The 15019-nt window shown below is 44.7% G+C and overlaps 1 protein-coding gene across 1 annotated transcript in view; it reads right to left on the minus strand.

Moving 5' to 3' along the window:
• Positions 1 to 5802, minus strand: part of LOC127572922 (uncharacterized) — a 55221-nt gene extending 49419 nt beyond the window's left edge. The window contains exons 1-2 of the mRNA XM_052020650.1: positions 5777 to 5802; positions 4530 to 4624 (exon numbers count right to left, since the gene is read on the minus strand). The gene's annotated coding sequence lies outside the window, so the exon portion shown is untranslated. The remainder of the gene's footprint in view (positions 1 to 4529; positions 4625 to 5776) is intronic.
• Positions 5803 to 15019: the final 9217 nt, after the last annotated feature.

The following is a 15019-nucleotide window of genomic DNA, read 5'->3' on the forward strand; positions in this document are numbered from 1 at the left end:
GTAAGTGATATTTTTCCTACCTCTCCTCCTCAACCCACTTGTTGTGCTCAGAATTGTGGCATCTGATCTCAAGAATATTATGATAACTGAAAATATCTTTTCCCTTGTCCCAAATACCATTGCCATCTCTACAGAGAAAAACACTGAAAACAGTGCCACCTTCTGGACTTTTGATACTATTACGTGCATGAGAAATGTTGCTGATATCCTCATTTAGATTGTTAAGTGGTAATTTAACATTTCCATGTTCTTAACAATTGGAGAATTGGAGCTGTATTTGCGTTACCTTTTTTAGGCCTGTGCTCCCATCAAGTACATTCTGCCCTTTAGAAACAAGCCTTCACTTAAACACCACTGTTTTTACTTGTATTTCATTTCATTTTACTATTTGACCTCCACATATCAAAGATGTATAATTGTTTTCATTGTGGTTGGCCATTTTTTTTTGTAAAACTTGTGTTTAATATAATAAAATGCATAGTCAGTATTTCCTTGGAGCAACTTGCCATTTGGTTGCCTGTTAAATGTGCTCTTGCCAAGTGGGAACTTAGAACATAGAACATAGAAAAACTACAGCACAGTTCAGGCCCTTCGGCCCACAAAGTTGTGCCGAACATGTCCCTAACCTAGAAATTACTAGGCTTACCCATAGCCCTCTATTTTACTCAGCTCCATGTACCTATCTAACAGTCTCTTGGAAGACCCTATCGTATCAGCCTCCACCACTGTTTCCGGCAGCCCATTCCACACACTCACCACTCTCTGAGTAAGAAACTTACCCCTGACATCTCCTCTATATCTATTCCCCAGCACCTTAAACCTATGTCCTCTTGTGGCCACCAATTCAGCCCTGGGGAAAAGCCTCTGACTATCTACCCTATCAATACCTCTCATCATCTTACACACCTCTATCAGGTCCCCCCTCATCCTCTGTCACTCCAAGGAGAAAAGGCCGAGTTCCCTGCTTTCTGCTTTCATAAGGCATGCTCCGCACTCCAGGCAGCATCCTTGCAAATCTCCTCTGCACCCTCTCTACGGCTTCCACATCTTTCCTGTAGTGAGGCAACCAGAACTGAGCACAATACTCCAAGTGGGGTCTAACCAGGGACCTATATAGCTGCAACAATACCTGATGGCTCCTAAATTCAATTCCCTGATTGATGAAGGACAATACACCATATGCCTTCTTAACCACAGAGTCAACCTGCGCAGCGGCTTTGAGCGTCCTATGGACTCGGACCCCAAGATCCCTCTGACCTTCCACACTGCCAAGAGTCCTACCATTAATACTATATTCCGCCAACATATTTGACCTACTAAAATGAACCACTTCACACTTATCTGGGTTGAACTGCATCTACCACTTTTCAGCCTAACTCTGCATCCTATCTATGTCCCTCTGTAACCTCTGACAGCCCTCCAAACTATCCACAACACCCCCAACCTTCGTGTCATCCTCAAACTTACTAACCCACCCCTCCACTTCCTCATCAAGGTCATTTATAAAAATCACAAAGAGTAAGGGTCCCAGTACAGATCCCTGAAGTACACCACTGGTCACCGACCTCCACTCAGAATACGACCCTTCAACAACCACTCTTTGCCTTCTGTGGGCCAGCCAGTTCTGGATCCACATTGCAATGTCCCCTTGGATCCCATGTCTCCTCACCTTCTCCATAAGCCTCGCATGGGGTACCTTATCAAACACCTTGCTGAAATCCATATACACTACATCTACTGCTCTCCCTTCATCGGTGTGCTTAGTCACATCCTCAAAAAATTCAATCAGGCTCGTAAGACAGGACCTGCCCTTGACAAAGCCACACTGACTATTCCTAATCATATTATACCTCTCCAAATGTTCATAAATCCTGCCTCTCAGGATCTTCCCCATCAGCTTACCAACCACTGAGGTAAGACTCACCAGTCCATAGTTCCCTGGGCTATCCCTACTCCCCTTCTTGAATAAGGGAACAACATCCGCAACCCTCCAATCATCCAGAACCTCTCCCGTCTCCATTGACGACGCAAAGATCATCGTCAGAGGCTCTGCAATCTCCTCCCTCACCTCCCACAGCAACCTGGAGTACATCTCATCCAGTTCTAACTTGATGCTTTCCAAACATTTCAGCACCACCTCTTTTCTAATATCTACATGCTCAAGCTTTTCAGGCCGCTGCAAGTCCCCACTACAATCCCCCAGATCTTTTTCTGTGGTGAATACTGACATAAAGTATTCATTAAGTACCTCCGCTATTTCTTCCAGATCCATACACACTTTCCCACTGCTGCACTTGATAGGCCCTATCCTTTCGCATCTCATCCTCTTACTCTTCACATACTTGTAGAATGCCTTGGGGTTTTCCTTAATCCTGCCCGCCAAGGCCTTCTCATGTCCCCTTCTGGCTCTACTAATCTCTTTCTTAAGTTCCTTCCTTTTAGCCTTGTACTCCTCCAGATCTCTAACATTACCTAGCTCTCTATACCTTTTGTATGCTTTTCTTCTACTTTTGATTAGATTTATTATAGCCTTCGTACACCACAGTTTCTGTATCCTACCATGACTCCCCTCTCATCGGAACATGTCTATGCAGAGCTCCACACAAATACCCCCTGAATATTTGCCACATATCTTCCGTACTTCTCCCAGAGAACATCTGTTCCCAATTTAATCTTCCAATTTCCTGCCTGAGAGCCTCAAGTGAACACCTTTACTCCAAGTAAACACCTTTCTAGCCTGTCTGTTCCTATCTCTCTCCAGTGCTAATGTAAAGGAGATAGAATTATGATCACTATCACCAAAATGTTCACCCACTGAGAGATCTGACACCTGACCAGGTTCATTACCCAATATCAAATCAAGCACAGCCTCTCCTCTTGTAGGTCTATCTACATACTGTGCCAAGAAGCCTTCCTGAACACACCTAACAAACTCCACCCCATCTAAACCCCTCACTGTCTAGAGATACCAATCGATGTTTGGAAAATTAAAATCCCCCATCACAACAACTCTGTTATTCTCACACCTTTCTAGGATCTGCTTCCCTATCTGCTCCTCAATAACCCTGTCACTATTGAGCGGCCTATAAAAACACCCAGCAAAGTTATCAACCCCATCCTGTTCCTAACCTCCACCCACGGAGACTCCATAGACAATCCCTCCACAATGTCCACCTTTTCCGCAGCCGTGACACTATCTCTGATCAACAGTGCCACTCCCCCACCTCTCTTGCCTCCCTCCCTGTCCTTCCTGAAACATCTAAAACCCTGCACTTGAATCAACCATTCCAGCCCCTGAGCCATCCAAGTCTCCGTAATGGCTACCACATCATAGCTCCAAGTATCGATCCAAGCTCTAAGCTCATCCGCCTTGTTCACAACACTCCTTGCATTAAAATAGACACATCTCAAGCCTGTCTGAACACGTTCCTTCTCTATCACCTGCCTACGGTACTTACTCCTAGCCTCCTCTATTTGAGAGCCAAACACCTCTTCCCCAGTCTCTCCAGTACAGATCCCACCCCCCAACAATTCTAATTTAAACTCTCCCCAGTAGCCTTAGCAAACCTCCCCGCCAGTATGTTGGTCCCCCTGGGATTCAAGTGCAACCCGTCCTCTTTGAACAGGTCATACCTGCCCCAAAAGAGGCCCCAATGATCCAGAAAACTGAATCCCTGCTCCTTACTCCAATCCCTCAACCACACATTTAACCTCCTCCTCATTCTGTTCCTATACCCACTGTCGGTTAGCACAGGCAGTAATCCAGAAATTACTACCTTTGAGGTCCTGCTTCTCAACTTCCTTCCTAATTCTCTATAGTCTCTTTTCAGGACCTCATTCCTTTCCCTACCTATGTCATTGGTACCAATATGTACCACGGCCTCTGGCTGTTCTCCCTCCCCCTTCAGGATATCTTCAACGCAATCTGAAACATCCCGGACCCTGGCACCTGGGAGGCAAACTACCTTCTGAGTTTCTTTCCTGCATCCACAGAATCGCTTGTCTGCCCACCTAACTATAGAGTCCCCTATCACTAGTGCCCTCCTCTCTCCTTCCCTACCCTTTTGAGCCACAGGGCCGGACTCTGTGCCAGAGGCACTGCCACTGTTGCTTACCCCAGGTAGGCTGTCTCCCCCAACATTACTCAAGCAGGAGTACTTATTGTCAAGTACTTATCAGGAGTACTTGCCAAGTACTTGTCAGGAGTACTTATCTAATTTCATCCTCAATGAAATTAGCTCTGACCTCAATGGCAAGGTCCTGTGTAATGCAGGGCCTTCTGATCCTAAGACCTATATAAACCATTTGACTCCCACAGCCCCAAGCTGAAATAGTTATCCAATAGCTTGAATATTTGTAAATGTTTGTGATATCCAATGCATTATCAAAATATTTAAAATTATACAATTAAAAATATTAAAACAATTAAAATATAAAATCAAAGCACGAACCACTGAAAATACCTAAAGACAATTAAATGCATGCAAGTTAACTCAACAAAATCGGAATATAAACTATCTGAAACTTACCTCTCTCCCCCTCAGTCATTCTTCTCCATTGCAATGAATAGTGTTGTTGAACATTTGCCAGCCTAATCCTGACACTGGACACCAGGCAAATTTCCCTGCACAGTGGGTGGGAAACTATTGAAATATATTCCAATATTTTCAGGATGACAGCCATGAATAGCTGTTGGTATTTTTCAGACTTCTGCAATTGCACACAGAATTCCTTAATTCCTTAACAGTTACAGAGGTGAATACTGGTGGTTCTGGAAGGAACTGTTCTCTTTTTCAAGAAATTTCAGGCTGTGTTTTTTGACTGGGCTTTGTGAGCAGCATGCTTCACCTATTGAGAATACATATTGGGAACTTGGGTGTGAACAGTGCCTGTATTTCTGATAATTTGAGGCTGGAAAATCATATGCCGTATCTGCTCAAATTTCTGACAGGCACTCTTACTGGGTGAGGCTTTCTGCAGTAAGTGCAATGTTAGAAAATAAATGAAACCAGTATGTGCACCCTGGAGTTGTTGGGTAGCCAAATCAAATTCATTTTTCTATTTTACTTGCGGAGACATGTATTTTTTTAAATTCATGACATTTTGGCTTTTAAATGAACCATTATTTCAACCATTTTTCCCAAGTGATTGTTTTTTGTTGAAATAAAAATCATTCACTGAAGGAAATCATTAGTGTTAAACATGTTGTTTAAAGGGTCTGATTTAAGTACAAAAATTACAAAGGAGACCATACTGAATAAAGTGAATCATAAAGAGAACTAAACATTCATTATCCCTTTATTTGGATAGATATACAGACACTGGCAGTTAAAGGATCTTGGTTAATAGGAACTTTTCTTTATAAATGGCATTTTTGTTGGCATTAATAAATTACCAATTTATTTAGAATAAATACAGATTCTGGGTTAATGGGGAACAGCTTGATAAATGGGAGCACTTCATTTTTATCAAGAGTTACAATTTACAACCTCACTGGCAAAAGGATATTTTGTTTTAAGATACACTTCAGTATTTTCCAGGGAATGGCATTTTTCTTTTACATCTACTTTGTTGTGTATTATTAATAACTAATAATTTAATGACAGCTGGCTTTTAATTAACTTTTATATTATCTTAATAACCCCTTTCAAGTAATGAGAATTTTAAAATATATAGTTATTTACTACTCAACGTTAATCTCAAAAACAAACTCTATTCCCATTTTCAATTCATTTTTCTCCCACTCATTAAGTTCCCTTGTGCTATGGTTCATTACCTGAACAATAGTGTTGGCTGTCATCCTGTTCCCACAGGGCCTGGAGAATATTGCCCTGTAACCATTCGCTGGAGGTGCTAATGAGTACAGCATCAGTAGACTGGTTTCTCAATCAGTCTTTCCCTTGCTTGCAGGCAAGTGACTAGCACCCTGAGACAGCTCAGCCAAAATCTGGAACGTGTTACGTGGAGAATAGAGAATTGATCCAATACATTTTCTTTCAGAGAGCAAAATACAGTGCACTGTGAAACCAGGCCATGCAGGATTAAAGAAAAAGTGGCCATTATCAATTCAGCTTACTAGAACTGATTGATGTTAGTTCATGATACAGGTCGGAGATTCTGTTCAAAGTTCCACTGTGTGCTGCAATGAAAGGTAAATTTTTGCAAATATTCATTCTTAACATGGAACATTACTCAACAATAGTACAGGCTGCACCATCAAATGTAAGTGCCTTTCTGTCCCATTTGTATGTGCTCCATTTACCTGTTGGAAAGCCATGTCCCAATTGTGCTGATTTCCAAATCATGCTAAATTCAAGCAAAACTTCTTGGTGGGAGCAAAATCCAATGAACACACAATAATGAATACTTGGTATTCCATAGATATAAATTGGATTCATGCTGAGTAGAGAGGCTTGAATAAATGACACATATAGTAAGAGATTCCCTTTAAAATGATGGGTAAAAAGTATAGTTTAAACTACACTTTTCTTTTAAATTGTAACATGAGATATTTTATTCCTGTAAATTGGCTTCTTAGCATTAGAAAATAAGTCATCTAAAAAATCTAAGTGAGTGAAGAGAAATATATATACCGATTCCCAATCTGACATCTTTCTATTGAACTGGTCCTGTAGAAATCTTAACTTTTGATTGTAATTTTCTCTCATAATTGAAATTTCCTTTTGCAGTTCCTCTATCTTGGCAGCAGCCTGTGACCAAGAAAGTTATCAGAACTAAATGACAGTCAAAATGTGCATCAAACCAACATTCAATGCATTTTGCAACAGCCAGTGAAGCCATCATTAAACGAAACACCATTCTATTCTAAAATAATAACAAACAGCAACAAATAACAAAAAGTGAAATATACAGATTACAAAATACATATTCACTGCAGCCAAGAGAGAAATTTACTTGCTTTTTTGATGAATCCCACTATCCAGAATGTTTGCATTACCAAGAGGAGTATAGATTTTGACTGATTGTCATGATATAATGATGGAACTCTCATCTTCGAGTTGGATAGTTATGGGTTCAAGAGTGACCACTCTGACGAGCACATAACTAGGGTGACTTCCACATACTGAATGATTGGTCTACCATCGGTGAAGCCATTTTTGAATGAAATATTAAAGGCTTGAATCCCTCTCAGGTGAATGAAAGAAATCCCATGGTTCTATTTGAGTTCCAACTAAAATTTGGACACATGCAGCCTTCAAAAAGACAAAGGAACAAAAGACTTTTCTTTGTTTCTATTTGTATAATCTGGTGTGCTGGGCATGTCCCACAACTTTACCATTAGCAGCATATTACACAAAGAAGCATGATCTGCTATTTCATTGTCACATCAGCCTATCAGACCTATTAACTTTGTTCTAAGATAATATAAGATATCTTTATTAGTCACATGTACATCGAAACACACAGTGAAATGCACCTTTTGTGTAGAGTGTTCTGGGGGCAGCCCGCAAGTGTCGCCATGCTTCCGGCGCCAACATAACATGCCCACAACTTCCTAACCTGTATGTCTTTGGAATGTGGGAGGAAACCGGAGCACCTGGAGGAAACCCATGCAGATACGGGGAGGACGTACAAACTCCTTACAGACAACGGTGGGAATTGAACCTGGGTCACTGGCACTGTAAAGCCTTACGTTAACTGCTACACTACCGTGCCTGCTATGCATCCTTTCCCCACTTCTGCTACTGAACACGAACTCGTTTTCTCTCTTTCCCCATTCTGAAGAAGGGCCCCACACCTGAAATGTCGGCTGTTTCTGTTTCCCCTGATGCTACCTGACTTGCTGAACATTTCCAGCGTTTTCTGCATTTACTCCAAAACTACTTCATTGGGTGCAAAGTGCTTTGGGAGATGAAGAGATTATGAAGGATGCTATATAAATCAATTTTTTCCCATTATTTCATTAAATGAAAACATTGGGAAACATTAAGCACAAAATTAAAATGTATCAATCATTGCAAACTACATAGAATCATTCTTGCCTCACCATAAGAAAATGCTGCCTAGAAATTTGTTACATAATTGAAGAATGAATTTATTCAAAGTGAAATGCGATAATGAACACTTCTGGGTTATTTCAAGTTGCTCTGGAAATTTGACCGGTCATTTGTCTGAATGATTCAGTCTTGTGTGTCTGACCTCATTCCCAGTATAAAACTATTCTTAGGGCATTATGGGGAAATTAGACCACATTTTTCGAGGAGCAACAACCATTAGGCATTCCTGAAACAGTGAGATTTTATTAATGCTGCACTGGTTTAGGACCCCTGTTCTTTGATCCTTCTGACCCCTATCTCCAACAGTGCACAGATACTGCCTCCCATCCCACTGACCATTCTCTCCTCTAACCCTGCAAGGCCCAGCTCATATCCTTCCAATTTTCCAAGGCCTCAACCCTGTGATCAACAATTCTCCAGATTATTAACTGAATTTTAAATCTATAATTGAAGTGGTGGGATTTGAACTCATGTCTTTGGGTTGTTAGCTCAGGATTCTGGATTACTAGTTGGGTTACCTAACCACTGCCCCACTACCATACGCTCTAATATTCATTAGTGTGGTGCATCAACAGCTATATAGCGAACCAGTTCAGGTGTACTAGGATTTCTGGAAGTATGCTTTAGTCACATTGTTCTTTTATGTATGAGGTGAAAACCTCATCTTTGGTGCATTCAGAAATTGTACCAAAATGCATCTGAAATGTTGCTGATTGTTCCTGCTCAAATGTATTTACATAATCATAAACATAAAACCTTTCATGAGCTGCAGAATAAGTAATTGTTTCTGTTATTACATTAAGAAATATTCATTGGTATCCTTGTTTGCTTCCTTCATGAATGTGACTGAAAATGGTTTATCATTAAAAGTAAGCCTTTTTATAAGTGTCTTGATAATACTTGTGGATAACCTGATTTAAAATGAACAAAAATGGCTTTAAAAATTATGTTGAATCTTTGGTAGTGGGAGTAGATTTTTTTAATAATAAAATATTTCAATTTTTTTCCCTTTATTAACTAACTATTACATGTGATTATTAATTTGGAGTATTGTGATCTTAAGTATGATTTAACACAATGTATTTAGTAGTATTTTTACTCTCTTGATGCATGTACTCTTTTTTTCATGGATTTAATAAAAATATTGTAAAGAGAAAAATTATGTTGAATCATATAATAGTTTTATAGTTGTTCTGTGATTAGTCAGTTGATAAATATTTTTTACATGTTAAAATGTTTAAAATATACTTGGAATTGTATACTTAAGAAAATAAGGGTAATTTGAAGAATATAACAGAATTAGTGAAGTTAAGGGAATTTCAATATTTCTCATTTTATGCACATCTTGAACTGGGTGCACTTAATGGTGAACCAATGTAAAAGGTTACAGAAAATGCAAAAATATGTTATTTGGTCATAGATCCCTTATTCTCAGATCTATTACATTGGTTCAGCCAACTGTGCCGGAATCTCTACGAAGAATTAACAACAATATAAAGGAAATGTAACATTTCAAAGTACAACAACTGACAGAAATAGACAAACACAACTGTTAAACAGTTACAGGGGATGAGACCTCATCTGTAACTTTCTAAAAAGCACCATGTAACAAGGGGATAGCTGTCAACTATTAATGACATATTGTATCATTTGTGTAAATCATTTCCATAATATTTTGATTGCATTGTGATTACCTAAACATGCATTCATATAAATTAAAAAAACAATGTATCATTATAAATTGACCAATAGAGCACTACAGCACAGAAACAGGCCCTTCAGCCCATCTAGTCCATGCCAACCTGATCTTCTGCCTAGTCACATCTACCTGCACCCGGACCATATCCCTCCAAACCCCTCCCATCCATGTAACTGTCCAAACTTCTCTTAAATGTCACATTTAAGTCCGCATCCACCACCTCCACTGGCAGCTCGTTCCACACTCGCACCACCCTCTGGGTGAAGAAGTTCCCCCTCAGATTCCCCTTATATATTTTACCTTTCACCCTAAACCTATGACCTCTAGTTCTAGTCTCACCCAACCTTAGGGGAAAAAGCCTGCATGCACTCACCCTTTCTATACCTCTCATAATTTTGTATACATCTATAAGATCTCCCCTCATTCTCCTGTGCTCCAGGGAATAAAGTTCTAACCTATTCAACCTTTCCCAATAACTCAGGTCCCCAAGTCCCAGCAACGTCCTTGTAAATTTATTCTGCATTCTTTCAAACTTATTGATATCCTTCTTGTAGGTAGGTGACCAGAACTGCACACAATGCTCCAAATTCAGCCTCAACAACATCTTTTACAACTTCAACATAACATTCCAACTCCTATACTTAATGCCCTGATTTATGAAGGCCAAAGTGCCAAAAGCTCTCTTTATGACCCTACTTACCTGTGACGCCACTTTCAAGGAACCATGGATCTGTATTCCAGGTCCTTTTGTTCTACTGCACACCTCAGGGCCCTACCATTCACTGTGTAAGTCTTACGCTGGTTTGTCCTCCTGAAATGCAACAGCTCACACTTGTCTGCATTAAATTCCATCTGCCATTTTTCAGCCCATTGAACATTCACTTTTTGACTGCACTTTGTAGTAAGTTTACATAAATGTCATGCAGCTTATTTTTGCATAATGGTTAAGTTGTTGGATATGCTGTAGAGCACTGATCTAGATACAAGTGTTAAATTCCATGATTGCAGCTGGAAAATTTAAATTCAAGTAATTAAAGTAATCTGAAATTAAAAAAAAACATCAAAGAAGTGGTAGCCAGGAAACTACTGCATTGTCTTAAAAACACACGTGTTCCACTGATAGCATTCAGGAGGAGGAGATCTACCAACTTAACCCAGTCTGGCCTGTAAATGATTCTAAATCTATCAATGTGGTTGACTCTTAATTGCCTCTTTAGTCCAGGACAATTAGAGATGGACAATAAATGTCAGCATCACCAGTGATGTGCATATCTGAGGAACATATGATATTTAAAATGCTGTTTTTGTACCAAATCTTATGGGATGGGTCTCATTGTATTATGATCCTATTGTAGCGGCCAGCTACACTACTCACCTGACCTTCCCGCGCGCAGGCTTTCCTAGCCCAACGATGGGGAAGAAGGAGGGCCCCGCACCATCTTGGGTCGGGGCCTCCGACGACGCTCGCAATCTCGGGAGCCGGTTCAATACCGGTAAGTCGCCACATAACTCCCCCCCCCCCCCCCCCCAGAACTGGCGATACCGTCGCGAAAGCCAGAATTAAATAAACTATGACTTGGGTGGCCTGCCCCTGCGTCAAGCTCGCTGGACCACCACCAGTTGGTCCAGGTCTAAATGACCCAGCTTCAGCCGGTCAATTATAAAAACCTCCTCATGTCCCCCAATGTCCAGCACAAACGTAGACCCATTGTTCTTGACGACCCGGTATGGCCCTTCATACGGCCACTGCAATGGTGTTCGGTGTGTGCCCCTCCTGACAAAGACAAACTTACAGTCTTGGAGGGACATTGGCATACGGGTTGGAGCCTGTCTGTGTCGCGAGGTGGGTATTGGGGCCAGGTTGCCAAGCCGCTCGTGCAGCCGGTCGAGCATCATTAGCAGGTTCTTCCTCTGGCCCCCGAGGGGCTGGTAGGAACTCGCCCAGGACAACCAAGGGCATTCCGTAGACCATCTCCGCAGACGAGGCATGCAGGTCCTCTTTTGGCGTGGTACGTATCCCCAGCAGGACCCAGTGGAGTTCATCCACCCATTTGGGCCCCTTAAGGCGGGCCATGAGTGCCGACTTCACGTGTCGATGGAACCTCTCCACCAGCCCATTGGATCGCAGATGATAGGCGGTGGTGAGGTGGATCTGGGAACCCCACAAGTCGGCGATGGCAGACCACAGGCCGGAGATGAATTGAGCTCCCCTGTCTGAGGTGATATGGCCGGGACACCAAAACAAGCCACCCAAGTTGACAAAAGGGCCCGTGCGCAGGACTGGGTGGAGGTGTCACGAGGGGAATGGCTGCGGGCCAGCGGGTAAAGTGGTTGACAATCGCGAGGAGGTACCGCGCTCCTCGGGAGACTGGGAGGGGACCGACAAGGTCAACATGGATATGGTCGAACCTCCGGCGGGTAGGTTGAAAGTCCTGCAGAGGGGCCTTGACATGCTGCTGTACTTTCGAGGTTTGGCAGTGTGTGCAGGACCGGGCCCATTTGGAAACCTGTTTACGCAGGCCATGCCAGACGAACTTGTCGGACACCATCTGGACTACTGTCCGGATGGATGGGTGTGCTAGGCCGTGGATGGAATCAAACACCCGTCGACGCCAGGCAGCTGGAACGATGGGGCGGGATTTACTGGTGGAGATATCGCAGAGCAGGGTGCGCTCACCGGGGCCTACCAGTAGGTCTTGCAGTTGCAGGCCCGAGACTGCGGTGCGATAGCTGGCCATCTCCATGTCCGTTTGTTGTGCCTCCGCCAAGGCACCAAAATCCACCCCCTGGGACTAAACTTGGATGGTGGGCCGTGACAGTGCATCCGCGACCACATTCTTTTTCCCGGACAGATGGCGGACGTCAGTGGTGTGCTCTGAGATGTACGACAAGTGCCGCTGCTGCCGTGCTGACCAGGGATCTGAGACCTTGTTGAAAGCGAAGGTCAATGGCTTGTGGTCAGTGAAAGCTGTAAACAGCCTGCCCTCTAAGAAGTATCGGAAGTGTCTGATGGCCAGGTACAACACTAACAGCTCACGGTCGAAGGTGCTATATTTGAGCTCTGGTGGTCGAAGGTGTCTGCTGAAGAATGCCAGCAGTTGCCAACGCCCTTCGATGAGCTGCTCTAGAATGCCTCCAACCGTTGTGCTGGAGGCGTCGACTGTGAGGGCAGTCGGGACGTCCGTACGAGGATGCACCAACATGACCGCGTCCGCCGAGGTCTGCTTGGTTTTGACGAACGTGGTGTGAGCCTCCTCTGACCAAACAAGGTCCTTGCTTCTGCCCGACAGGAGAGCAAACAACGGGCGCATGATGCGGGCCACGGATGGTAGGAACCGGTGATAAAAGTTTACCATACCAAGAAATTGCTGCAGGCCCTTGATGGAGGTGGATCTGGCAAAGTGGCGGATGGCATCGACCTTTGCCGGCAGGGGCAAGGCGCCGTGTTTGTTGATTCGATGTCCCAGGAAATCGACTGTCTTGAGCCCGAACTGGCATTTGGCTGGGTTGATGGTCAGGCCAAAATCCCTTAGGCGAGAACAGAGTTGGCGGAGGTGTGTGAGATGTTCCTGGTGGCTGCTGCTGGCGATCAAGATGTTGTCAAGATATATGAAGACGAAGTCAAGGTCGTGCCTGACCGCGTCCATCAGTCGTTGGAAGGACTGAGCAGCGTCCTTGAGGCCAAAGGACATCTGGATGAATTCAAAGAGGCTGAAAGGTGTGATTAGCGCCGTCTTTGGAATGTCATCCGGATGCACCGGGATCTGGTGATAGCTGCAGACGAGGTCGACCTTGGAAAAAATGGACCGCCCGTGCAGGTTGGCAGCGAAGTCCTGAATATGCAGCACGGGGTACCGGTCCGGGGTAGTAATGTCGTTCAGGCGTCGGTAATCGTTGCAGGGTCGCCAGCCTCCAGTCGGACAGGTCGGACAGCCTATGGGCCTCTCTGCTACACATGGTCCCCAACTCCTCCATCTTTTTGAATTCCTCATTCCCAAGACGGAGCTTGTCTGGGGGTAGCCATCGGGTGCGGGCATGGAGGGGTGGGCCCTGGGTGGAGATGTGATGCTGGATGCTGTGCTTGGGCAAGGTGGTGGAGAGCTGGGGCATTAGTACAGGTGGGAACTCTGCCAGGACCCTGGCGACCTCATTGGTCGACATGGTGACGGAGTCGAGGTGTAGGGCCGGTAGCTTGGCCTCACCCAACGAGAACGTTTGGAAGGTCCTGGCATGTACCAAACGCTTACCCCGCAGGTCAACCAGCAGACTGTTGGCGTGAAGGAAATCTGTCCCGAGGAGTGGTTGCGCAACAGTAGCCAGGGTGAATTTCCAGGTAAAGTTGCAGGTGCCGAACTGGAGGTGCACCAAACAGGTGCCAAAGGTCCAGATGGTGCTGCCGTTGGCGGCTCTGAGGGCGGGTCCTGGTGTGCGGTTGCGACTATCGTGGCTGTTGGGAGGCATGATGCTGACCTCGGCCCCGGCATCTACCAGGAAATGACGGCTGGAACGCCTGTCTCACACATGCAAGAGGCTATCCGGGTGGCCAGTCGCCGTAGCCATCAGCGGCGGCTGGCCCTGTCATTTCCCGGAAATCTGCATGGTGGCCGGCACCTGTGGGTGTCTGCGCCCCACCGCTGGTGGTAGAAACACCATTGGTCGGTCAGTGTCTCAGACCTGGTGGTGGGTGGGGTGCGGTCGATTGCCGGGTCTGGCCTGCTGGGCCACTGGGTACATGGTGTGGCAATGCACTCAACAGACTCCCCACTCTCCTTCTTCGCCCACCAAAGGACATCAGCCCGGGCAGCCACCTTCCGGGGGTCGCTGAAGTTGGCATCCGCCAGGAGCAGGTAGATGTCGTTGGGTAACTGCTCTAGAAAGGCCTGCTCGAACATCAGGCAGGGTTTGTGGCCATTTACCAGGGCCAACATCTCGTTCATGAGCGCAGAGGGGGGTCTGTCACCCAAACCATCGAGGTGGAGGAGGCGGGAGGCCCGTTCGCGTTGGGAAAGACTCAAAGTCTCAAGAAGGAGGGTCTTGAACATCGTACTTCACCTCCTCTGGGGGCGCCTGGATGAAGTCCTTGACCTGGGCTGCAGTGTCTTAATCAAGGGCGCTCATAGTAGTACTTGGTGTCGTCCCCGGTGATCTGGCGAATCTGGAACTGGGCCTCGGCCTGGTCGAACCAGACACGTGGCCGGAGGGTCCAAAAGGTGGGCAGTTTAAGGGCTACTGCTTGTACCTTTTGTTGCGCAGACATCGTGGGTCCAAAAAGGTTTGGGCTTGTAGGGGTCACCAATGTAGC

Source organism: Pristis pectinata, chromosome 7, assembly GCF_009764475.1.
Source record: "Pristis pectinata isolate sPriPec2 chromosome 7, sPriPec2.1.pri, whole genome shotgun sequence".
NCBI lineage: Eukaryota > Metazoa > Chordata > Chondrichthyes > Rhinopristiformes > Pristidae > Pristis > Pristis pectinata.